This window comes from Plecotus auritus, assembly GCF_963455305.1.
Source record: "Plecotus auritus genome assembly, chromosome: 13".
Classification (NCBI taxonomy): domain Eukaryota; kingdom Metazoa; phylum Chordata; class Mammalia; order Chiroptera; family Vespertilionidae; genus Plecotus; species Plecotus auritus.
The window spans coordinates 5,278,890-5,302,602 of record NC_137779.1 but is presented as its reverse complement, the minus strand read 5'-3'; the positions used below and the strand labels follow the sequence as shown (position 1 = coordinate 5,302,602).

The window sequence follows — 23,713 nt, the reverse complement described above, 5'->3', positions numbered from 1 at the left end:
CATGCCAGGCCCTTCCCAGTATCCCGTGAGACCAGACGTTGAGAGAGGAAGGCTGACCCCAGAGGCCTCAGAGCGACACCTGCCAGGCAGCGGCCAACTCCGGGGTTCTGAATGGCTGAGTGACTTTGAGGACCACTCTATCTGGCCCTGAGTCTCCGTCTCCCTGACCGAATCTTACTGCGGAGTGGGCCAGCGGATGGTAAGAGGGCCTTCCAGTTTGGATACGGGCATGTTACAATTTGGTTTTCACACACAATCCAGTTCACTAGCTTCCAAGCAAGACACAGGACTAGGTCCTCGGTCCATTGGCCCACAGAGGAGGTTCTAGATCAGCCTTGGGCAAACTACGGCCCGCGGGCCGGATCCAGCTGTTCTATCCGGTTCTCTTGCTCTCCCCTCCGCTCCTTTACTTTGAATTTATATTAGTTTACACAAACACTCCATCCATGCTTTTGTTCCGGCCCTCCGGTCCAGTTTAAGAACCCATTGTGGCCCTCGAGTCAAAAAGTTTGCCCACCCCTGGTCTAGATGCAGTTCGTCCTAGAGGGATTCAGAATCCTGAGTGGGGACGAGACAGGAGCTGGAGAAACCCAGCAGGTCACATAAAGTGCTGGACAGACTGTTAGGGCTCTGCGTTTCCTAAAAATATGCAAAGGCGATGCCTGCTATTCCCAGGGCTTCACAACCTTTTTTTTTTTTTTTAATATATTTTTATTGATCTCAGGGGGGAAGGGAGAGGGAGAGATAGAAACATCAATGATGAGAGAGAATCTTTGATCGGCTGCCTCCTGTATGCCCCCTACTGGAGATCGAGCACGCAACCCGGGCATGTGCCCTGACTGGGAATTGAACTGTGACCTCTGGTTCACAGGTCAACGCTCAACCACTGAGCCACGTGGGCTGGGCCTCACAACCTTCATGGAAAGGGGACAGGATACTCCACAGTTCCCACCTCCAGCCCCTTGCTGTACCTGAAGCCTCATTCTCCTCCACCCTGGCTTGGCACAGGCCTGCCCATGTGCAGGGAAGGTTCTGAAGTGGTGGCAGGAGGCCCGAGGCCCAGGCCCAGGGCGGTGAATAAGCACTGGGTGGGAGCCTGGGACAGCTGGGGTCAGATTGTGGCTATGTGGCCCTCAGTCAGTCCCCACTACCCTGAGCCAGGCCAGCATGTAGCCTCAAAAGGCATCGAGGGGCAGGATTTGCCTGCCCTTGGCTGGAACAGAAAGGCGGAGGGACTCTTGCCCAGGAGGCCATAGGGAAACTGAGTGAACAGCCAGTCCCTCCCCCAAACAGGAAGATGCACTGTCTGTCTCTTCCTCTCCTGTCTCCATCCCCGTCTCTCACTCCACCTGCCTCCCTGTCCTTCTCCTCCTTTCTTGCTGTCGCCTTTCTAGCTCCCTTCCTGACCCCACGTGCTCCCTACCCCTACTCCCACTCTGTCTCTCAGCAAGGCAGCCAGAGAAGAAGCCCTCCCCCACCCCTGTTCCAAGCCCAAGGCCTTCCAGGGGACCCTGTTAATAATTAAATGTTAATCTAAAAAGCAATTTGAGCTGCAGCTAGGCAGATCTGGTTAGAGATTACATTAGCATGGAGGAGGCGAGGGTAATTTTCTGTAACCCTTCTCCTGATCTCCCAAGCCCGGAATCTTCAAGTCACACTGGCTCTGCTGATTAAACTGGCGCAGGGCTTGGCTGTGGATAAGGGGCCTGTGAAAAGTGATTATTTCCCACTGCCATTTGGGCCACAGCACCAGAAGGGGATTTTCACTCTCTTTTTTAAAGGCTGGGGTGGAGGGGGACAGTGCCCTCTTCAACTGGAGGCCGCTTCTACTGCCAAGATTACTGCTGCACTCACCCCTGCAGCTGGAGGTCTCTCTCAAATGCAAATCTGGCCACAGGGCACTCCTGGCTCCCTCTGGTCCCAGGACAGAAACGCCAGCCTCTGGCCCGGAAGAGACCCCTCCATTTGGTCCTCACTCACTGTTCCTAGCACCTCATCTGGTCCAGCCCTGGGCGAGGCACTGGAGCCACAGATGCTGGTCGTTATGGGCTGCAGGGGAGACCAAAACTTGAACCGACAATCATGAACTCTGGGTAGCAGGCAGCAGAGTCCAGAGGCAGCATCCCTCAGGACGCACCTCTCACCACCACCTGCTAGCCTTTGCCCTCACAGTCCCTTCCGCTTGCAAGCCCTTTCCACGTCCCTTCCCCTTGAAATTCTACTCTCCTTTCAAGTGAAGTCCAGGCCCCTTGCGGGCTTCTCCCAGACATACCGGGTGCTTAATAAATGTCTCATGAATAATCGAATGAATGGTGCTCCCCGCGAGGCTCTCCCTGATCCTCCTCCGTGGGTTCACTTTGCTCTGACCAGTGCCCGTGCATAGTAGGCCCTTAGGAAACCGGCTCGCGAAGGGAAGGAAAGGCGAGAGGCTGGCCCAGGGAGGCAGAGCAAGCCGGGGCTCAGGAAGTGCCCACGGGAGCACAGAGCCATCTGGGGGTGGCTGTTTGCTCAGGCCCTTCAGCACCACGGCCAGCTCCCAGCGCAAGTGCCCAGGAGAAAGGGGCGGGGCCGAGCCTGGGAGTGTAGTGACGTCAGTCGCCATGGGAACTAACCTGATGTAGCTGCCCTGGGCAGCACTCCAACCTCTGGGGAGGACATGACAAATTAAGCAACTACTGTGTGCTGGGGCCTGTGTTAGAAGCTGAGGCAGTGACAGATCTGGCGGGGAAGGGAGGCGTCACAGGGGCAATTACAAGGCAGGATAACAAGCCATAATGGGGCCACCCGACCTTCCCCAGGGGTGTCAAGACCAAAGCACAGCCCTGCTGCCTCGAAAGGGTGCCAGTGTTGTGTCCCGGGCTTTGGAGCCAGACGCCTGAACTTCATGTCTTAACGAAACCCCAGCTTTATCCCTTAATCCTGTGACCCTGGGCAAATCCCTCCATCTCTCTGAGCCTCAGTTTCCTCCTTACCACCAATCAGTACAAATGAAGTCCAGGTTCACAGTAGTTACTCCCTCAGTGGTAGCCATTGTTAAGGTTTATAATTCTTATCTACAGGCAGGTAGAAAGGAAACAGCCAAGAGAAGACGGCCGGGGGAGGGAGTCCTGAGCACAGGCAAGTGTGCGGAGACTTGAAAGATACTGTTGTGAGTGGAGAACTTGAAGCAGCTGCTCACCGGGACAGAGAGGACCGGGGCAAGGACCCCCAACCTCAAGGTGAGAGGCAAACCACTTCCTGTGGACAAGTGCTGGTTCAGGCGGGAGAGGCTCAGAGAAGGTCTTGGTGTTCGGGCAGGTGGGCAGGGAAGTGGAGACGGGTGGGGAGGAAGGCAGGAGGACAAGGCGGCCCAGAGGCTCTGAAATCCAGGAGCCGAGGGAAGCAGGGAGCTTTTTTGGGGGGTGGGGGTTGGATTCGGTCTAGCCAGCCCTCCAGCAGGTCATGTCAGTGACTCTTCCACAAGAGACCCCTGTTCCGACCATGTGCCCTGTCACCTCCCCGCTCCCAGGGCCCCTGCACACACCCCACCCGCAGTGGCCAGGCTGAGCTTTTCCACGTGGAGCTGACTGCCTTGTCCACTCAGAACTCCCGTCCTGGCTCCTGTGGCATTTCTAGCAATACCCTGCGTGACCCTCTCCCCGCCCCTCCCCGCACTGTCCCTCCCCTGGCCACCCTGCTCAGTGCTCGGGCTTTTCTTCCGCCTTCTAACAGGCCGATTAACCCAGGTCTTTAGCCTTATCCCAGGGCCTTTGCATCTGCGCTTAAAAATTACTTCCAACTAAAAATTCTACGACAATGCTCTCCAGTGAAAATATAATACATTTTCTAGTACCCATAGAGAAATTACTTTTCATCTATTTTACTTAACCCAGTATATCCAAGATAGTATCACTTCAACATGTAATCAATAGTCAAAAAGTACTGATACGATATTTTTCACTTTCTTTTTTTCACATCAAGTCTTTGAAGTCTGGAGTGCATTTTCCACTTACAGGTCATCTCAGTTCAGACTGGGCAGCACTAACACTCTGTGTGTCAGCTCCATCTCCTCGTTCACGCCTCAACTCCACACCACCTCCTCCAAGAGGCCGTCCTTCATCACCCTGGCCACTACCCCATCACTGTTGTAGTTCCTTCCCGGTCACTGCCACTGTGAAATTATCTTATTGCTGAATGATTTAGCATCTGTCTCTACTGCACATGCTCTCCTATGTTTGAACACTGGGCACACAGTAGGTGCTCAGGATGGGCAGTTGGCAGAGGATGGGGATGGAGGTGGCAGCCCGGGGCCCTTGTCAAGCTGCCTCATTCCAAATTCTACTCTCGGTAATGAGACGCAGAGACCAGTGTGTCTGTGTGTGTGTGTACACACGTGTGTGGGGGACGTACACACACAGAGACACATGCATACACATAAAGATCCCCACCCCTCCCCCAATTATAACAGCGGGCCCAGAAGATGGGCCTCTTTTCAAAATCAGCCTGGCGCAGAAAAACGGCTGTGACAGCACAAAGCCGAGACTGAATCGGCGACAGGCCGACTGCCTGGTGACGGTTACAAATGATCTGATGTGGAAAAGACGGGATCAGATGTGTGCAGAACAACGGCTGCGCGGAGCCCCCACATGCCAGACAATGGGCGCCTGGGCAGGCAGGTGGCTCCCAGAAGCTCAGGCCAGAACATGCTGATGGACGCAGGGCCGAGGACAGGTTTAGCATGGAGCAGGCCCTTCCTCGGGGTCAGGCCCGGGGCCAGGCCATGTCCATGCAGCAATGCATGCATGTGCACCTCCGTGACCAGGAGGGTCATTTATGCAGGCGAAACCAGACACTCCCTGATGCCCGACACCTGGGAAGAATGTCCCCATCATAAGACCCGGTGCTCAGCTCTGGGCAGTGGGTGACGACGGTTCAGTTTTTCTGCGTCAGACTTATCATTTCCAAAAACTAAAAGAAGACTGTTACTTTTGTAATGGGAGGAAAAAAAAACCTTTTCCCTCCTTCTTATACCCCCCCCACCCCCCAGCACTAGCTTTTGCTCTCTGAGCCTCAGGAGGGCGGGCAGAAGGGAGCCATGCCCCCTGCCATTCACAGCTCCAGGACAGCCACTGGAACTGGCTCCTCCCCTACCCCCAAGGGCTGGAGCCGGGGTTTGAACCTCTGAGTGTGCAATTCCCAGGCTCTCACCGACTCCTACTGAATGTCTTCTTACTGCGACCCTCTCCACAGCCCTGTTGGAGGAGGCTGAGTCCAGAGAGACTGTAGCTTGCCCAGGGGAACACAGCAGTGAGGCAGCCCGTGGGGCCTCACAGACCCATCTCTAGTCTCTTTCTACTCCAAGGCCAAGCACACAGTATATGCTCAATAGGTCCCCACTCCTTGATGGGCTCCTCTCCTCTCTGGTCATCTGCCTTGGGGTCTCTTCCCCCCCATTTCACTGCACAGTTTACCACGTCAACCCAACAAACCCCTCTACACATCTGGAACACCTGGACCCCAGAGAACCGAGTGAGTGTTGGTCGACACAGTGGTGAGTGGGCAGAGGCACAGGGCTGGCAGTAAGTGGAAAAAGCCTCCTCTGAGGCCCACTGTCACATGCCAGTGGGGCAGAGTCTGGGAGCAAGGGGAGCCTGCCCCACCCCCTCGTGTCTAGAAGCTCCAGGGCTGGGAAGCTTCTGCAGGGGCGGAAGGCCCCCCAGGAGGCCTGGGCGGCTTCATCCCGCAGGAACTGCGTCCTGCACGCCGCATCGCAGCCTGGAGCTCACCTGAGAGGTGTGGGGCCGCGGAGGCTCCCAGAGGACAGGGCTTGCCCGCGGCCACGTGCTGGGGCTGGGTGTGGAGCCCGGTCTGTGGGACTCAAGCCTGGGGCAGGCCATGCCGAGGGGAGGCTGGGATTCCAAGGGAGCACCCCAAGTCCTAAAGGACTGGCCGACCCTGGGGTGGGCACTGGGTCAACTACCCCCAGGCGCCACCCTGGCCCTGAGGGATCCGCATGACTGTAGACCAAGAGGCTGATGCCAAAGGGGACGTCCTGAGGCCAATGAAGTTAGCCTCTGCCACCACCACCAGCACGGCCTCCTACTCCTGGTCCCCACTCTCCAGATCCTCGTGCACTGCTTGCCTCAGCCTCTGACCGGCAGCATCCAGAAAGGGTTTGTCCAAGGCCACGGTTAAAGCACAAACCCAGAACTACTGTGTTCCAAACCAGGCTCTGCCACTTAATAGCAGGACTCTCTTAAGTCCTCAGTTTCAGGCCCCCTTGGGGCCTCAGTTTCTCCATCTGAAAAATGGGGCTAGAAACACACCTTCCTTCCGCAGCCATGGTGAGGACTAAGCCGGATGATGCACACATTGAGTGTAATCACTCGCTCAGTGGCAGTGGCTACTCTGTTGCCCCCTTAGCTCCTTAAAATCCACTACCGCTGTGCCAGCAATGTCCACCGTCAGCTTCCACCAGGGATGATGAAAACTTGAGGTGGTAAACTGTGCAGTGAAATGAGGGGGAAGAGACCCCAAGGCTGATGGTCCAGAGATGACAGCAAGCAATTTAGAGACGTGAAGGGATTTGTCAGTGGCCGCTCAGAGTAGGAGGAAGGGACTAGGGCGTGTCTGCAGCCCTGGCCGGAGGACCCTGGAGTTCCAAGGACTAAAACCGAACTCCTGCCCTGACCGGTGTGGCTCAGTGGATAGAGTGTCAGCCTGTGGACTGAAGGGTCCCGGGTTCGATTCCGGTTAAGGGCATGTACCTTGGTTGCGGGCACATCCCCAGTAGGGGGTGTGCAAGAGGCAGCTGATTGATGTTTCTAACTCTCTATCCCTCTCCCTTCCTCTCTGTAAAAAATCAATAAAATATATTTTAAAAAAAATAAAATAAAACCGAACTCCTAGCACAGTTCATCCTACAACCCCCAGGGGCAAACCCCAGAACACCAGGCGAGAGTGGGGAGGAGGGACGGCTCCATCGCCAGACCCTGCCTGAGCCCCTGCTGTGGGAGCAGAGAAGGCTCAGACACAACGGAGATAACCGGCACACGCTGCCCAACAACCCGACCCTGGATCACATGGAGCTTCGAGGAAGCCCAGAGAAGAGGGGTCACTCCCAGGAGGAGCAGCTTTCCCGAAGAGGGAGACTCTGAGCCCCGGGGCTGCATGCTCCTGGGGCAAGGGTAGCAACTGACACGGCGCCCAAGGCACCCAGCGGGTCTCAGGGAATCTGGTGAGCAAGTCTTTTGGGGCCAACTGAACAGTGTGTGGAGGGGTGAGGGCAGCCCACTGGAGGGACCTCACCCCATGCATAGCCACCAGATGTAGTACATTGCAGTGGTTCACCCCTGAATTCTCCGACCTCCCTGAAGTAGGGATTGTTATTACCCCAACCTTCCAGGAGGGGAAACTGAGGCACAGAGGAGCAGCCACTTGCCCCAGGCCATCCGGGGAGGGACTGATATATCAGGCATTTGAACACCAAGCCATTGGGCTCAGTGATCACGGCCACCCGCCCACGGCCCTCAGGAGAGAGCAGGCGGGCGGGGTGGAGGTGCGCGAGAGAAGAATGGGCACGGGCTGGAAACCCCAGCTCTTCCACACGCCAGCTGTGCAGCCTTGGGCAGGTCAATTAACCTCTCTGCGCTTCAGTTTCCTCTCTGAAGAAAGGGATTCAGGACAATGAGGTTAAATTTTGGCATATAATGAATTTTATGTGTTTCTTAAATTAAAAAACCAAACGAACCCCTGAAAGCTGGTGGACTGAGACAAGGCCCAATCAGGTTTGGGGGAATCCAGTTGCGAGGCCTCGTGCACATTTTGGCCTAGGGCAGTGGGCACAACTGGCATACCTAGCCCAGCCCTGCCAGGTGGGTGCCAGGCGTGGGGAGGGTGGCAGCAGTGTCTTGAGCCTTCCGGGGCACGTGCCAGCGTGTGCGTGCTCACGGCTGTGTGTGTTGCTGCAGCAGCTTCTATGCAAACATGTTAATTTGTTTTCATTTTGTGTGTTTTTCCCTCACAGGATAATTGGGTGAGTTTGAAGTCTTGGCGAGGCTGCTGATTATAGCTATTTGGGTGGTGCCCTTGTGGGGCGCAGGCCCTGCCTCCTGCCTCTGGCGGTGAAGGCGGCATCTGGGGGTGTCTTGAGGGGTGTATGGAGCTGCCTCTGGGTTCTGGGGGTGCTTGCTAGCTGGAGATGGGGAAGGTGAGATGTCCTGGGACTCCCACCATACCCCCCACCCAGACAGTACCACATCACTGAAGGGTGCGAACCCCACCAACACCTGCTCTGTTTGCCCTGTTTGCTGCAGTAGCATATACATAAAAAAATTGTGACATGGTTGCCAATACTAAAAAGAAAAAAAGAAAAACAAAAATTCCACCTAAAATTCTCACTGTCTGGTCTCTCTTGAAAACAGACTAAAACTGGCCGCTCTGGAACCACCGAGTCCACATTCCCACGAGCCAGGTGGCAGCCGCGCTGTCCACCGTGCCACCTGGTTGGCCCCGTGGGCACCTGAGGTTTCTGCCTTGGAGAGGGGCACTGCTTTGGGGTCATATGGGCAGAGCCTCGGGCCGAGGCTCCGCCCTCAGCAGCTGTGGCTCAGCCAGTGTCTGCCTGCCCGAGCCTCTGGTCCCCGTCCTCCTGCCTTGCCTCGGAGGGTGAGATGGCCGAGTGCTCAGTGTTCATTAGAGCAGGAGAGCCTTGATGGGAGCCTCCTGCTCCTCGGCTGTCCTGCACGTGACCCCATGACCCCACTCCGGGACATGCAGCCTTGTCAATGGTCTGTTTGTACCTCATTCTCCCACTAGGTGGAGACTAGGCCCCTGAAGGCCAGGGCTGTATCTCTGTTTCAGACTTTATTGAAGGCCTACTATGTGCCACACTGAAGAGCTGGGAGAGAGGTGAAAAGGATTGGGGCTCTGGAAGCAGTGAGCAGGGTACAAGACTCCAAGCCTTAACGAGACAGGGGGTGTTTAGGGAAGAGGCAAGTCTGAGTTACCTGGAGAGAAGGTGTGCGCGCAGGCATGAAGGCAGGGGCAGGGGAGTTAGGGCTCCTGGTGGTGAATGCCCCACCTGAGCAAAGGCCCAGAGGGCACGGCCTGGTGACAGTGAGCTGGTCCCAGGAGGCTGGGAGATACCGTGGGAAGCCCAACAGCCTGTGGGGGCTTCCTGTGGCGGTCCTGGGCCTCCCACAGCGCTGGCTCACACAGGGGCTTGGTCAGGGTCACACAGGGGCTTGGTCAGTGTCACACAGGGGCTTGGTCAGTGTCACACAGGGGCTTGGTCAGTGTCACACAGGGGCTTGGTCAGTGTCTGCAATGGACAGCTGCCAAGGGGCCTGGTGGGAGCCAGAAGGCTAACGGCGGGGCTTCCAGGAAGCTACCTTTCCTAGTCTGTGGCTCCATGGGACCCTGGGTCCTCGGCCAGCCACTAAGTTATCCGAGCCTCAGTCTGTGAACCTGTAAAATGGGGCTGAAGGAGGGACCCAAAGAGATAACCCCTGCCACGTGCTTATGCTCCTAAGCGTCACCCCATATCCCTATCACCGCCCACTGCTTCAGCTCGCCCTCTCACCTCTCCCAGGACATATTAGGAATGCGGGAAACCCAGGTCACGTTTGTGCAGGCTGACTGCGCGTAGTAGGCACTGTGCTCAGCGTTACCTGGGCCCCACATCCCCCAAGCCAGGATTCTATTTCACTCCAGTTTTCTCTGAGCCTCAGTGTCTTCATCTGTCACATGTGACTACTGCCCTTTACCTGCAGGGTTGGTGGAGTATCTGGCCCAGTGGTGGCACATAGTATGCCCACAGCAAACTTGATAAATGGCTGCCAGTGGCTCCATAGGAGCCAGAGGCCCCAGGAAATGAGAGGAAGGCAAATAATGGTGGAAGGAGGCGGCAGGGAGAAGACCTCTGGGGGTGGCAACAGACCTCTATGGAGGGCTCAGACCACCCCGGTCACACAGGGTGGCAGCTGGCAGCAGCCCTTCCCCCACAGACACCACACAAAGGGCCTCTATTCCTGGCTCTGAGCATTTATCCCTGGCCGACTGGCTGCACTGCCCTCTCCCCACCCTGGGGCTGCCCCGCCTGGCCCAGCCTACACAAAGGCTGCTGTGTCCCTGCAGAGCCAGCCTGGCCTCAGAAGACCCGTCCACAGGGAGCCAGGGCGCTCAAAAGGGTCTTGGGAGGGTTTGTAGTGTGGCAAGGCCACATCCAGGCCACGGTGAGGAGGGGGCTGGGAAGGCATGAGAAAGACTTCAGAGTAGATGAACTTGGACATGAATCTGACGCCAGCTTCCCCCCTTTCTAGCTGTGTAACCTTAGGTCAGTTTGGACCTCAGTTTTCTCATCCATGCAGTGGAGACAATAATAACAGGCCCAATGTTCTGGGATGCTGAAGGTTCAGTTAGTGATGTGGGGCCTGGCATACAGTTAGCACCCCGCACCTTGGGGCCAGGTTGAAGGCACCTGGGGGAGGGGTGGCGGGCAGGAGTACCTGAGGATTTGGCTAGGCATGCTCTCAGCCTCTCCCTCCTTCCCTACCTGAGACTTGAGGGGCCCCTTGGGGAGGGAGGGGGGAGGGGACCCCTTGTAGAGCCCTCCGCCCTCCACTCTCCATCCAGCAAAGTCCATGTGTGTCGGTGCTGCCCCTCTGGCCAGGGCCTGAGCCGCCCACTGCCCCTGGCCTGTCTGCTGGCCGTGGGATGACAACAGCTCCTGTTCATGAAACACCTACTGTGTGCTGCGACTTCTAGCTCCCTCATCTCCTTTCAACCCTATGGCTACCCCGCCTGGGAGGGAGGGCAGAGCAGGGTGGTAGACTGGTTATGGGCTCTGGAGTCCAGCAACTCAGGTCCAAATCCCAGCTCTACCGCTTCCAGCAGTGGGACTCCAGGCTTCACTTCCTGTCGGTCCTCGAAGAGTCTGTACAACAGCCACACGAGAAAAGGCTCGATGCCCAGCCCAGAGCGCGGCCGCAGCCATCACTCACAGACGGGGAAACAGAGGCCCAGCCGGCAAGCAGCGCAGTGCCTGGCGTGTAGGAGGCGCAATAACGCGATGGCTCATTCTAGGAGATGGACTAGGGACCCGACGCCGCGTCTAATGGACTCTGAGTCCCTCTTTTCTCCTTCAGGGTTCTGCAAACATTTTAGCAGATGGCTCGTTTCACAGACATCCTCAGCTTCGTGGGCCACGTGGCCCGGGATGCGGGGGAGAGGGGGGCGGGGGGAGGTAGGAGACTCAGCCCTGGAGGCTGACCCATCTCCCTGGCCGACCCCCAGGAGAACTGTGCCCTGCCACACAGAGTCCCCCTCTCTCCCCCCATGGGCTCAGGGCGGCCAAGTGAACAGCGGAACACCAAGTAATTAAGTCAGCGCGCACCATCCGGGCGCCCGGGAACACTGGAGTTTCCCTTTTATGTTTATAGCAATTGTATGAAAATGTGCAACATGAAGCGGCACCAGCTGACAAACGAGACGAAACAGACAGGATTCCAGGCCGGCTTTTTCCGGGCCTGATTGGCATTAATTGTGAGCGTTTACAAAGCACAGCTCGGCGCCTGACATTTGCTTCAAGCGAACGTTTCCTTCTAATAGTTTTAATGATTACAACGGGAGCTGGTGATCACGGGCAGGCGGGAACGGGGCTGCCTGGTGCCTGGCCTGGGCTCCTGCCAGGGGCCTGGCCGGCCTGTGCGTGCTGGTCCCAGGGGTCCCACTTGCTCCGGCTACCTGTTGTGGGAGGGTTATGCCAAGTGCCAGGCCTTGGGGCCTTGGGCACGGGGCCCCCGGCATAGGGCCTGGCTGCTGGCACACACTGAGCTGCTGGCTTTTAACTTGACAGGGAAACCCACAGGCACAGTTATCCCAGGCACAGCTCTGGGACAGAGGGAGGGAGGAGGGAGGGAGGGAGGGAGGGAAGAGCAGCGGACTCAGCTGGCCTGGTCTGAGGCCGGAAGGCCTGTTTCCTTATCTTTTAATTGGGATAGGAAGGACGCACATACGCACAAATGCTGGCGACTATCTCCTTGCTGTGTGACCTTGGCCAAATCCCTTCCCCACACTGGGCCTAACCTTCCTCATCCATAAGGAGAGGGGCAGGGACTTGGTCAGCTGGAGTCACAGGGATCAGGGTTCCAGTCCCAGCTCGGGCCGCTTTCCAGCTGCATGACCTTGGGAGAGTCTCTTGATCTCTGAGAGCCTCAGTTTTCTGCATCAGGAGAATGGAGTTCATAATCCCCCCAGGCTGCACAGTGGATTACAGACTTCAATAGAAAGGGTGTAAAAACCCTGCATTTCTGGCAAGCCAAGAGCCTATGTCTCATTCTCTCCCTGGAGTCCTCCAAATACCTCACTCATGCATGCATTCATTCACTCATTCACTCATTCATTCAGTAAACATCAAGTGTCCTGATTAGGATGCTGGGAAGACATCAGTGAACAAAGCAAAGACCCTCTATGGCAGTGGTCGGCAAACTCATTAGTCAACAGAGCCTAATATCAACAGCACAACGATTGAAATTTCTTTTGAGAGCCGAAAACCGACTTCTGCGCATGGGCCACAAAGTTTCAATCGCACTGTACGTGCACGCCTGCACGTGGTATTTTGTGGAAGAGCCACACTCAAGGGGCCAAAGAGCCGCATGTGTCTCGCGAGCCGCAGTTTGCTGACCACTGCTCTATGGGGAAGAGAAATGAGACCTTCACATGCAGTATCCTATCAACTTATCCCCATTTTACAGAGGAAGAAACTGAGGCACAGAGAGGGAGAAACATCAGTCTGAAGTTGTTGGGATGAGGTGCCCGGCGATCGAACCCTGGCAGACTGCCTCAGAGGCGAATCCTTTCAGAACGCTGATGACCGCCCCTCAGGCCTCGGGTGGGAGCCCTTTCTGAGGGCCTGAGGAGGGCAGACCCTTGGGTGAGGCTCATCTTTGGAGCCAGGCACCATGGCAGCAGGGACCACTGGGAATAGGAAGTCCGTGAGCTCGGGCAGCCCCAGGGGGAACTGACCCAGCCTCCTTATGCCTCTTTGAAGCAGGTCGGGAAATCAAAGCAGTCACTGACTATCTCAAACCACTCCTGGGGCCACTTCCTGGGCGAGAAATGGTGGAGAAAGTGCCTCGTCTGTGGGCCCCAATTAGCAGTAACATCCAGTCAGAGCCTCAATAGGTGAGATAAGACACTCATTCTCAAATTTCCATCAACATTGTGTGATGTTGCCCTAGCCAGTTTGGTTCAGTGGATAGAGCGTCAGCCTGTGGACTGAAAGGTCCTGGGTTCGATTCCGGTCAGGGCATACACCTCGGTTGCAGGCTCCTCCCTGGCCCAGGCCCTGGTCGGGGCGTGTGCAGGAGGCAACCAATGGATGTGTTTCTCTCGCATCGATGTTTCTCTGGCTTTCCCTCTCTCTTCCACTCTCCCTAAAAATCAGTGGAAAATATCCTCGGGTGAGGATTAAAACAACAACAACAAAACATTGTGTGGTGCCCACGCCATGCCAAGTCCTGCTCTAGAGGCCACACACACAGCATCGGCGAGGTGGCTGGGCAAGGACAGCAAGCACTCGAACAGCTGCAGCACGTGCCAAGGCCCGGAGCCGCGAGAGCCCAGCGGGTGCAGGAAGTGCCGGCCGTGTGCCGAGGCCATCGCCTCCTTCAGCCGTCAGGCTCCCTGGGGCTCTCACCCCTGCCCGCCTGGGCCCCGGTTTGCCAGGCCCACGCTACAGGAAGCCCCTGGGACAGGTCCCAGCTCTGTGCTTGGCTACAGCCAGAAAATCCTTGGCAACTGTTTCTGTTGGAATCAGTTTGGGGGGGTGGGGCAGGGAGAAAAAAATTTTAATGCGGATTTTTTTCCCCTTTTGCATATGGTGGCACAGATGGGCCCGTGATCCATAAAAACTGTTTGCAATTAAACTCCCACTTTGCATGGCTGGGTTTGTCAGTTGTCTGAACCAGGAGCGAGGGGCTCTGCACTGACAGGGAGACGTAACCTGAGGCAGGGTGGGGCCAGATGCTCCAGGATGGGCAGGGGCCCAGGAACCTGCTCTGGGCTTGGGGCCCGGCCGACGGGGTGTCATGCCAGCCATGCCAGCTACCTCTCTGGGCATCCCCTAGCCCTCGCCAGGAGTCGGAGTGTGGCCAGGCAGCCGGGGTGGGGCTTGGCAGGGCTTCCCTGCCCAGCAGAGACTTGGCCAGTGCCGGGCGCCCTGGCTGGGGGGGGGGGGGGGGTAATGAGGGTGGACAGAGCAGAGTTAATTACCACTCAGCCCCTGCCAGAGCCTGGGTCTGGGACCCGGATGCAGGAGGGTGGTCGGGCTGTGCAAGCCATAATGGGGGCCGGCAGACAGAGCGCAAGTGGCAGGTTCAAGGCTGAGGGACCAGAACCTCTGGTCCAGGTGGCGGAAAGAATCTAGGGTGTGCCAAGAAGAGCTGCCAAGGGCTGGCTCCTTCCTCTCCCCGGGGGCGTGGCCCTGCTGCCTCCTTGAAGCAGGCAGGGAGATGGCGGCAGTTACTGAGAACATCGCCAGGGCCTGCGCTTCCCCTTTGCCGAGCCAAGGGGCTCTCTCATTTGGGAGCCTTTTCAGAGGGCTTCCAAGTGGGGCCGGGGGCCTGCACCCTTCCACTGGTCCTGGACTCAAAAGGTCAGCCTGCCAGCCCAGGATGCTTGCTTGTTTGGGTTCACAATGCACATCATTTGCCTTTGGGAAATCCTGAGTTTGCTAATAATTGTTCCCTGATGAAAAGAAATAAGGCCCCAATACGCCCTTCCCCCGCCCCTCCAAGCTGGGAAAGAAAGTCATAAAAATAGCTTGTTATCTCACCTATTGAGGCTCCGACTGGATGTTACTGCTAATTGGGGATAACATCCTTGTCTTGTTCTCTCAGAAGCTAAATCAAGAAAGCGCCACTGCTACGAACTAATTATATCTCCAGCCTGCAGCCTGCAGCTTGTCTCTCCCTTTATTGAGTTAAAAAATGGCCATGAACCTTCATCTTTTATCCCCCAAAGCACTGGGTCCCGGCTGCCTGCCAGGCGTGGCGGCGACGCGGGAGCACTCCTTAGAAAGTCCAGGAGGGGTATTGGGGACAGGCAGCAGGGACGGAGTGCTGGGAGGGAAGCCCCTGCCCCAGGCACCTGCCTGGCTCCCTTCTCCAGCCCCAACCCGATGTTCAACTTTTCCTGGAAAGAGGGACGCTGGCCTCTTCTTGCAGCTGGGCCCATGGGGAGGTCAGGCGCATGTCAGTCCAGCAAGCTTTAATTTCTTCACTCAACAAACATCTCTTGGATGCCCACCTACTGTGTACCAGGCACGGTTCTAGGCTAAATCTTCCAGCTGACCTTGCCCTGGGTTGATGGAGACGTTGGGTAAATACACTTAGACAGACTAGGTTGTTCATCTGCTCACGGAGCTGCCAGTTCCCTACTACAGAAGGGCCAAGTCCAAACGCCAAGACCAGCCCTGGCTCCCTCTCTGCCTTTCTCTCCGCATCCAGCCACAACTAGTCCCTCAGCCTAAACACTCTTGCCTGCCTCTGAGCTGCTTCTCATGCTGTTCCCTCCACCTAGTAGGTCCCTCTGCTTTTCCCAGAAGGCCCAGCTCTGCCTGCCAGAAGTCAGCCAGTCTGTAATGAAACCTTCTCCAGACAGGCTGCCCCGTCTGCCCTTCTCAGCCCTGCTCCAGGCTGTGGAGCTGCAGACCTGGGCGTGAATGCCAGCCCAGCCACTCAGCAAGGGCACGGCTCCTCTTCTTAGCCACTCTGACCTCAGCTTCCTCATCTCCAAAATGGGGTGAGCATTCTTCCTGGAGGGGCTGACGGGTGCTGTTGTTCTGCAGAATGATGAATGAGAGGGTGGCCACGAAGGACCTTGCTCTCCGGAAGAGCTCAAGCAGCGCTGTTATTATCATTCAGACGGAAAGCACCCAGAATCTGCCCAGAGCACTCACGCTGAGCAGGAGCTGGCCTGCATGCAGGGGACACAGGTCTCTGGGAGATGAAGAAACTAACAGACTCTCACACCTCCACAGCTCTTGTGGCTGAAGAACAACCCATATTCTCAGAGAAGACCCTCCAGTACCCTTTGCTCTGGAACCCTGGCCCTCTAAACCGCAGGAGAAGGGCCCGAGGGAACCTGAGCTCTTCAAGGCCAGGCAGGCAAGCGGGCTTCAGCTCGTAGGTTTGTGCTGCCTGCCCAGAGCCCTAGAAAGAACCCTGCTGATTGATTCATGCTGCCTGCCCAGAGCCCTGGAAAGAACCCAAGGTCAGGGGAAGAACGCAGCAGGGGAAGAGGGCAGCAATTGATTGGCAATGTCTGCCAAGGGCACAGCACTGTAAAGCAAGCCAGGCCTGCCACGGGTTTGCCATCCTTGACATTTTAGAGGACGCAGCTGAGGCCTGGCTGGCGTGGGGGATGACCTGCTCAAGGTCGTGTAGCTTATAAAGGCAACAGCTGGCCCAGAACTGGATCCTCTCAGCCACTGCCCAAGGATTCTTGAGTGACAGCCCACCCAGCCCAGTGCCCTCACAGGCAAAGGACAGGCAAAGGCTTGAGTGGATAAGAAAGGGGATTCTGCTGACCTGCCACATGGCCCCAAGCTGTCGCTTCACTTCACTGAGCCTCCGGTTCTTCATTTATACAGCAGGAATGAAAATACCCTTCCCCAGACCACGTAAGGATTACATGAGAAAACAAAACCCACATGCCAAAGCCAGAGGTCAGCCCTGCACAAAGCAGATGTCACCAGTGCCCTGTGATTTCCAATAACAGGCACAGGTGTTTAGACTGACGCCCCAAAGCCAGCAACTGAAAATGCCTCCACCTCCAGGGAGCCCTCCCTGGCTACCTCAGCTGGAAGTAATAATTCTCACCTCTGATTTCCTAGCATACTCTGAGACTGGGGCCCCAAAGGGCCATATCTGCTGCCTCCCAATTCCTGGCACAGTGCCTGCAGATGTGAATTCCTGTATTGTGGTGACTGACTCACTGTACTGTGATGCTGTGCTGGAGGCCTTACCAGCTTTCAAGGCAACTGGGCTTATTCATCTTTGCATCCCCAGCACCTGGCAGGGAGCCTGGCACGAAGCACTGAATCTCTCTGAATGATCGGATGAATAAAGAGCAAAAACAGCAGTTCCTGTTTACTGCCCACTGCTCTCCCTTACTGCCAAGCCTCACAGCTGCCCTCCAAAGTGGACCCCTGGCTCATCTGACAGATAATGAGGCTGAGGTTACTCAGATGCCAGGGGGAGGGCCAAGCCCCAAATGCAGGCCTGGGGACTGAATTCGGCCGGGAGGCCCTGCTACCTCCGCCTCCCCAGTGCCAAGCTCGGACCTGGACCCTGTGGGGCAGCTGACCCAGCCTTGGCAGCAAATCTGTGGAGCAGACAGCTGGTGGCTGGACCTCCCTCCTCCTCCAAGGAGGGCCCCTCCCCACAGACTCTGGGTCATTAAGTTTTGCATCATTAAGCCCCCATCCCCAGGCGCCTGTTCACAGCCAGCCTCGGTCTTACCCCCTGACCTCTCAGGCCTTTGTCCCCTGTGCCCTCGGCACAATGGCAGGGGCTCCCAGGGCCCCAAGCAGCTGCTGTGGCCGGGATGCTGATTTGCTGTGGGGCCGGGAGGACTGGCTGGGGCCTGAGCCCTGCCCACCCAGCTCTGAAGGGCTCAGTCAAGCTCACCCGAGTGGTGCACACACTCAAACTCATTCCCCCCACAAGCCTGTGAGAAAACCTGCATGACTGCCTGGAACAGACGAGGAAAGTGAGGCCCAGTGAGGCCCAGTGACTTGTTGGAAGACTTAGAGCCGTGTTCCACCTCAATCCACTCCAGCCCCTGCACACCCTCCTTTACCTCCGCCCTCTTGTAAGCTTCCCTGCTCTTCCTGATCATGCCCTTGGTTCTCAAACTCCCTCTGCCAGTGACATCCCATTCACTCCATGCTGGGCAGATGAGCCGGTCTTCAGGGTCCAGAGCAAAGGCCCCTCTGTCAGGAAGCCCTCCATGACCAGCTGTGCCCGCGCGCCCCCCCCCCCGTGCCCCCCCGCCCCCCCCACCTCTCCTCCAGCCCTGCTCCGGCTCTGTCGGGAAGCTGTGTTAGTTGCAGACTTTCTTACTCCCCATGGAGTCTGTTTCCTTCGGGCTTTGCCACCCAGAGCGTGGCCAGCAGGGTGCCCTAGCCCAGGCTGATGACAGGTGTTTACAGAATGGAACTATGAGGGGGTGCTGGAACCCCACTGCTGGCCACCAACAGACCTCACACTTCTGCCCCTCTCTGGCTGTGTGATCTTGGGCGATGACCTAATTTCTCTGAGCCCTGCTTCCTCACTGGGGCAGCACCAGCATTTCTTGGGGCTACAGTATGAACTCTGGGAGGCACCAGGCAGGTGACCTCTACCCAGGAGTGATCACCATTATTGTTTCTGTCTATGCCCCACTCGTGGCCGACACAGGAATTTGGGGATCAGAAAGCCTCAGCTTCCAGCCACTTATTGGGTGTGTGATTCTGGGCAGGTGACTCATTTCCCAGCGCCTCTATTTCCCCATCTCTGAAATGGTACTAACCCCGCCAACAGGAATGCAACACCCCTCTCCACACAGTCTTTTGTTCGAGGCACGCAGTAGGCACTCAGACATTTCTAAACTAAGGAACCAATGGTCCAGGTCGAAGAAACACAACCACCTTCCTGCCTCCCTCCTCCCCCACCGCTACATCCCAGCCTCCAGAGCCCCCTCCCCACCCAGTGCGGACTAAAATAGTCATTAGGCAGATTTCAAAAGATGTCAGCAGCTTATAATTACAGTCGACATCCTTCTGAGATAAAAGTGATTACCTTGGATGCAAATCACTTAGCAACCAATCAGGGCGGTGGGCGGCGCCCGCGGAGGTGACCGGGCGCTAGCCCTCCTCCCGCAGCCCGCCCCGCACAGGCAGAGGCAGCGGCAGCGGCAGCGGCAGAGGCAGAGAAAGCCGCACAATAGCTCTTGACACGCAAATGGGTTAACACAATAAAGGCGGCTCCGGCCGCCGCTGGGGGAGAGCGGTTCCCGGCCCCGGGAGGTGATAAAGCGGCCCTTTTGTGCGCGCCTCCTCCTTCTCACCCCGCCCCAAGCCCAGAGGAATCGCCGCCTGATTGAATTACGATTCATGAATATGAGCTGCTCCGCTGGCTTCCTCTGGTTGGTGAGGGAGTGGAAGGTGGAGGGGGCAGGAGGGAGATTGGGAGGGGCCCCCTGGCCAGGCCCCAGCAGCTCAGATGGGGAGCCACATATGTGGGGTGCCCGGGTAGGTGGGTAGGAGACCCAGCAGTGGCAACTGGAAGGGTGGGAGTCCCAGATCTGCCATGCGGTCTTTGATCCTTGGCACCAAGTGGGACTGGGAAAGCCTTTCAAAGGCCCCATTCTGAGGCTGAGGCAAACAGTGGCCACATTTGGAGAATGTGCATTTATGGAGTGCTTACTGTATGCCACCATCTGTGCTAAACCTTCACTTAATGGCTCAGAAGGGATGGGGGACGGGTAAGCTTACATGGGATTAGGTAAGTGATAAGGATTACTGAGGGTGGAGGGCGGACAGTTAACCTTGAGAAAGAGGACTGCCCAGAGAGCAGAGAAGGCCCTCCCCACCTGACCGGAGGAAGGATGTCTGACAAGGGACCCCTAACTGGATCCTCTCCCCTGTTAAACCTCTCCACCAGCTAAGCATCCAGTACAGACACCCCAGGGCCACCCCTCAACCTCAGTCAGCACCCCCCCCCTCCCGTAATCACAGGCTGGCTACATGGCCACACCCACTGTCCAGAACACTTTTTCCACTCCTCTGCCTGGCGGACCCCTATTTGTCCTTTCTGAGAGTCACATGACTCCCCTCCTACAGGGCCCTTCCCCACCCTCAGGCTGGGTCAGGAAGCCATAGCGACCAAAGATGCTCTTGCCCCATCTATATCCTTGCCTTCCCATCAGCTGGGTGCCTCCCAGAGGGTCTCTGGGGTGGCTGGGGCAGCCTCTCACCCCACCCAGGGAAGCCCGCGGGGCGGACAACCAGCTTTCTCATCCCTGCCTGGCAGGCAGGGTTCATGCCATACCTTCCTCCCTCCAGTGCCGGAAAAAGTGGTGCCGGGGTGAGGGGAGCAGGCTGCCCACAAGGCCAGGGCAGGAGTAGCTACTCTGCTCAATCTGTCCTATGGGTAAAGGGGAAGCAGGATCCCAACCTGGGCTTCAGTGTGGCAAGATACCGGGAGAGGCCAGACTTCCTCTATAGCCAGTAATCCCTGAGTCTTGTAGGGACCCTGTCCAACAGGTGGGGAGGCCTCCCCGCCACCCATGGAAGAGGGTGAGAAGACCTGGGAACTCTTAAGTCAGCACAATCGAGAACTGAACCTCTGAGGTTGTCTGGCTGAGCACCTGTAGCTCATCACTTCCTCTCTCTGAGGCTCGGTTTCCTCATCTGCATAATGGACCACAGCACATGAGTCACTGCAAGGAGTCACTGCGGTCCTATAAAATGCCTGGCACAGGGGAAGATGCTGGGTCAGCTGGCACTCCCTCCTGCGTGTCGCCTGGTGCTATTGCCAAGCCCAGGGAAGCGAACAGAAGGAATCGCCCAATTCTGACAGCCTTCCCCTCAGCCTTGGCTGAGGAAGTGTAAACACTCCGTGGAGGACCTCCAACTGCCTGTGTTTGTGGCACTCTGGCGCACTCCGAGTTTGTTTCTAAACTGGGAAGCTTCGAGAGGCAGCGCAAACAGCCCTTCTGCCCACCTCTCCCACTTCTCCCCCATCTGCTACTGCTCCGCTGTCCTTGGAGCCTGTGTTTAACTCACCATTGCAGCTGGAAAATCATCTCTCCGCAAAGCCCCAAAAGCAGCTCCACTGATATTTATTGACCTGTTCATCTAGCTAGAGCGCCGGGTAGAACAGAAATAAATGCTTGCTGCATAGAGACGGGCCTGGCTTCTGGTAATGACCTCACATACACTCCCCTCTGCTCTCACCCCACCCCACGCACTGAAGCAATGACAGTTCTCTAACCTTTTCCTAGAAATGTGATCACAGCAGCTTCACCCACATCCGACACTGGCAGCGACTGCAGAAAGGGACTGAGAAGAGGAATCAAAGAGGCAGCAGCAGGATGCTGCCTGGGGGCTCTCTGTGCCTTCACAGGAGTAGGGCCTGTGCTGGGGGTGCTGGAGGGGAGGGCTGGTGCCTGACCCCCATCGTAGCTGGCCCCTGGGCAGAGACACGCTTACTCAGACCTGGGCACTGATGGGCCTCATTTGCCCTCCATTCATTTAATGAGCACCACATGGAGCTTGTTAAAAGCATCGAACACCAAAGGAGTGGGGCAGGCGGGAGCTTAAGCGGGCCAAGGCCCCTCAGCTTGGCAGTGAACAGCAGGGGACCCCCTGGCCTTGAGGAGCAGCAAGCAGCAGCTCATCTGCACCTTCCCTGGCTGGGGATGAGGCACCTACGTCTTCCTGACCAGAAGCAGCCTTTGGCAAGGCAGAGGCCCACAGCCCTCTGGGGACCCGGGAACTTCAGCCTGCTGCTGGGTGTGTGGTTCAGGGGGTGGTCTCTGGAACATCTTTTTTGAAAGCAGAAAGTTGCTGTTTGGGAGTCCTGAGCCCCCAGGCTCTGCCAGGCTATGTGACGGAAGCCGAACACCTGTCCTTGGGGGGAGGAGCATCATCTGAGACAGCTGGTGCTGCCTCCCTCCCCCTCCTCACCAGGGCACCGCGATTTAGGTCAGAGGACTGCAGTTAGGGTGGGGAGTCTGCCTTCACCCTCCACTGCCAAAGGCATCCAGCCTGGCCCCTGGTTACCACGACCCCGCCCCCTCCGGCCTTGGGTCAAGCCAAGTCATGTGGCCACCGCAACCCCAGTGAGGTCAGGGGCCTGGTAGTGATGTCACACCACGATGCACTGGGCACCGTGTACCTGTGAGTTTTTGTAGGAATACGGGCCGTAAGGGGACCCTGTTACAGTCTACACTCAGAGCAAAAACAGCCACCAGCATGTAACGGAGACTCCACATACCCTTCTGAGCGGATGCCCCTGAAGATCTCAGAGGTTCTTGGGAGAACCCCAAGCTGTCCCCTCCTGGTGCCCCCCTCCTCAAACACTCCAAGGCGCGAGAGTTCCCTGGGAATTTTCGGAAGGCAGCGCTACCCCTGCTACTTTTGTCTGTTGGCTTTAGGGACGGGGTGACCTCTGGCGTACGTACACCCGGCCCAGGGCCCAGCAGAGTCCGCCTAACGGGTCCCCAACCTCCACTCAGGCCGGCTGGCGAGTCCAGACAAGTTGTGTGTGGGAAGGAAAGGGGAGGCAAGAGGCACCGCTGCTTCAGGATCCCCAACAGTCCGGGTCCCTTTATTTCCAACACGGGCTGCCCCCAGTCCAACCCGCAAACCCGCCTCGCGGAACTCACCGGATCAGCCAGGTCTCAGCGGCGACTCTCCGCTTGCGGGGTGACAGCCATGCAGAGGTGACAGAAACGGCCCGAGAGAGCCCCCGTGGGGGCGATACCTCTCTCCGGGTGGAAAGGGATGCTGTCAGTGAGGCCGAAACACGCGCTGGCCCGCGCCTTCCGAAGTCGGAGGTGGAGGGTGTCTCCACTCAGCGGGGGTCGCGCCCGCCCGGGACCCGGGGCGCGCGGGCGCTCAAGCGGCGCATCTTGGCCGGGGCTGGTGCTCACCGCGTCCCGCGGGGGGCGCTGCGCCTCCCCTCCGGGTCCCGCTCAGGGCGGTAGCTCAGCCCGCGCCGCTCCCCGGGGCGCCCTCTCAGCCCGCGCCTGGAGCCCGGCGGCCGCGGCCCCCTCGCCGGCCCCAGCTGCAGCCTGTCTTTGTTGCTTCCTCTTGCTCGACCGCCCGCCCGCGGCTCGTAGCCCCCAGATTCGCCCGGGGCTGGGGGAGTCTTCTCCTTCGGGGTTGCACGCACCTGCAGCGGTCCGGGCGCCTCGCCGGGCATGCACCAGCCTCCGCAGGTTGCAAAGAGCGGCGGCGAGAAGGAACCGGCCCCTCCTCCTCCTGCTCCGAGACCCGGTGTGGGGGGAGGGGAAGCCGGAGAGCAGCGGCAGCCGAGGCGGCGGCAGCGGGCGGCGGAGGCTCGGATGCAGCCCAGGGGGCCTCGGCGACTAGAAATAACTGGTCCGGGTGGAGCAGGGAGTACGAGAGGACGGCGCACCGAGACTGAGAGCTCGCGAGGTGCAGCTGGGGCGGCGCGCACCAGGCTCTCACGCGCCCGTGGCCCGGGGCGGCGCACCGGGGCTCCCGGGACCTCAGCCTCGCGCCGCCTGGCGCGCGCCGGCGTCTCGCCCCGCTTCAGGTCCGAGGACCGTGCGTTTGGGCCCCGCAGGCGGCGGGCCCGGCTCTTCGCCTTCCCCGGCTGGTGAGCGCAGCCTCTTCGCGGAGCTGCCGGCCTGGCTGCCCGGCCCGCTGCTCTGCTCTGGCCCGACTGACAGGCGCGAGCGCCCGCAGCAGCCGCGGCGTCTCGCTCCCCGCCCGCCCTCCGCGGTCAGGCCCAATCAGGGACAGCCGAGAGGCGGTTACCAGGGTGACGCGGCTCCGCGTCCTGCGGGGGGCGTGGCCGAGGGGCCGCCACGCGCGCTTTTCGCGGCAAAATTCAAAGGCCGGCAGGGTGGCTCTCCAACCTCCTCCCCAAAGTTGGGGCGAGGCGGGGCCAACCTAGAAAGGACTGCAACTCCCAGTATGCAGCGCGCAGGCATC

General features: G+C 58.0%; 1 protein-coding gene across 2 annotated transcripts in view; it reads right to left on the bottom strand.

The window, feature by feature from the left end:
- FAM222A (family with sequence similarity 222 member A) overlaps positions 1-23,427 on the bottom strand; it is a 51,243-nt gene extending 27,816 nt beyond the window's left edge. For both annotated transcript variants that reach the window (XM_080649993.1, XM_080649994.1), the window contains exon 1: positions 22,417-23,427. The gene's annotated coding sequence lies outside the window, so the exon portion shown is untranslated. The remainder of the gene's footprint in view (positions 1-22,416) is intronic.
- Between the last annotated feature and the right edge of the window lie 286 nt (positions 23,428-23,713).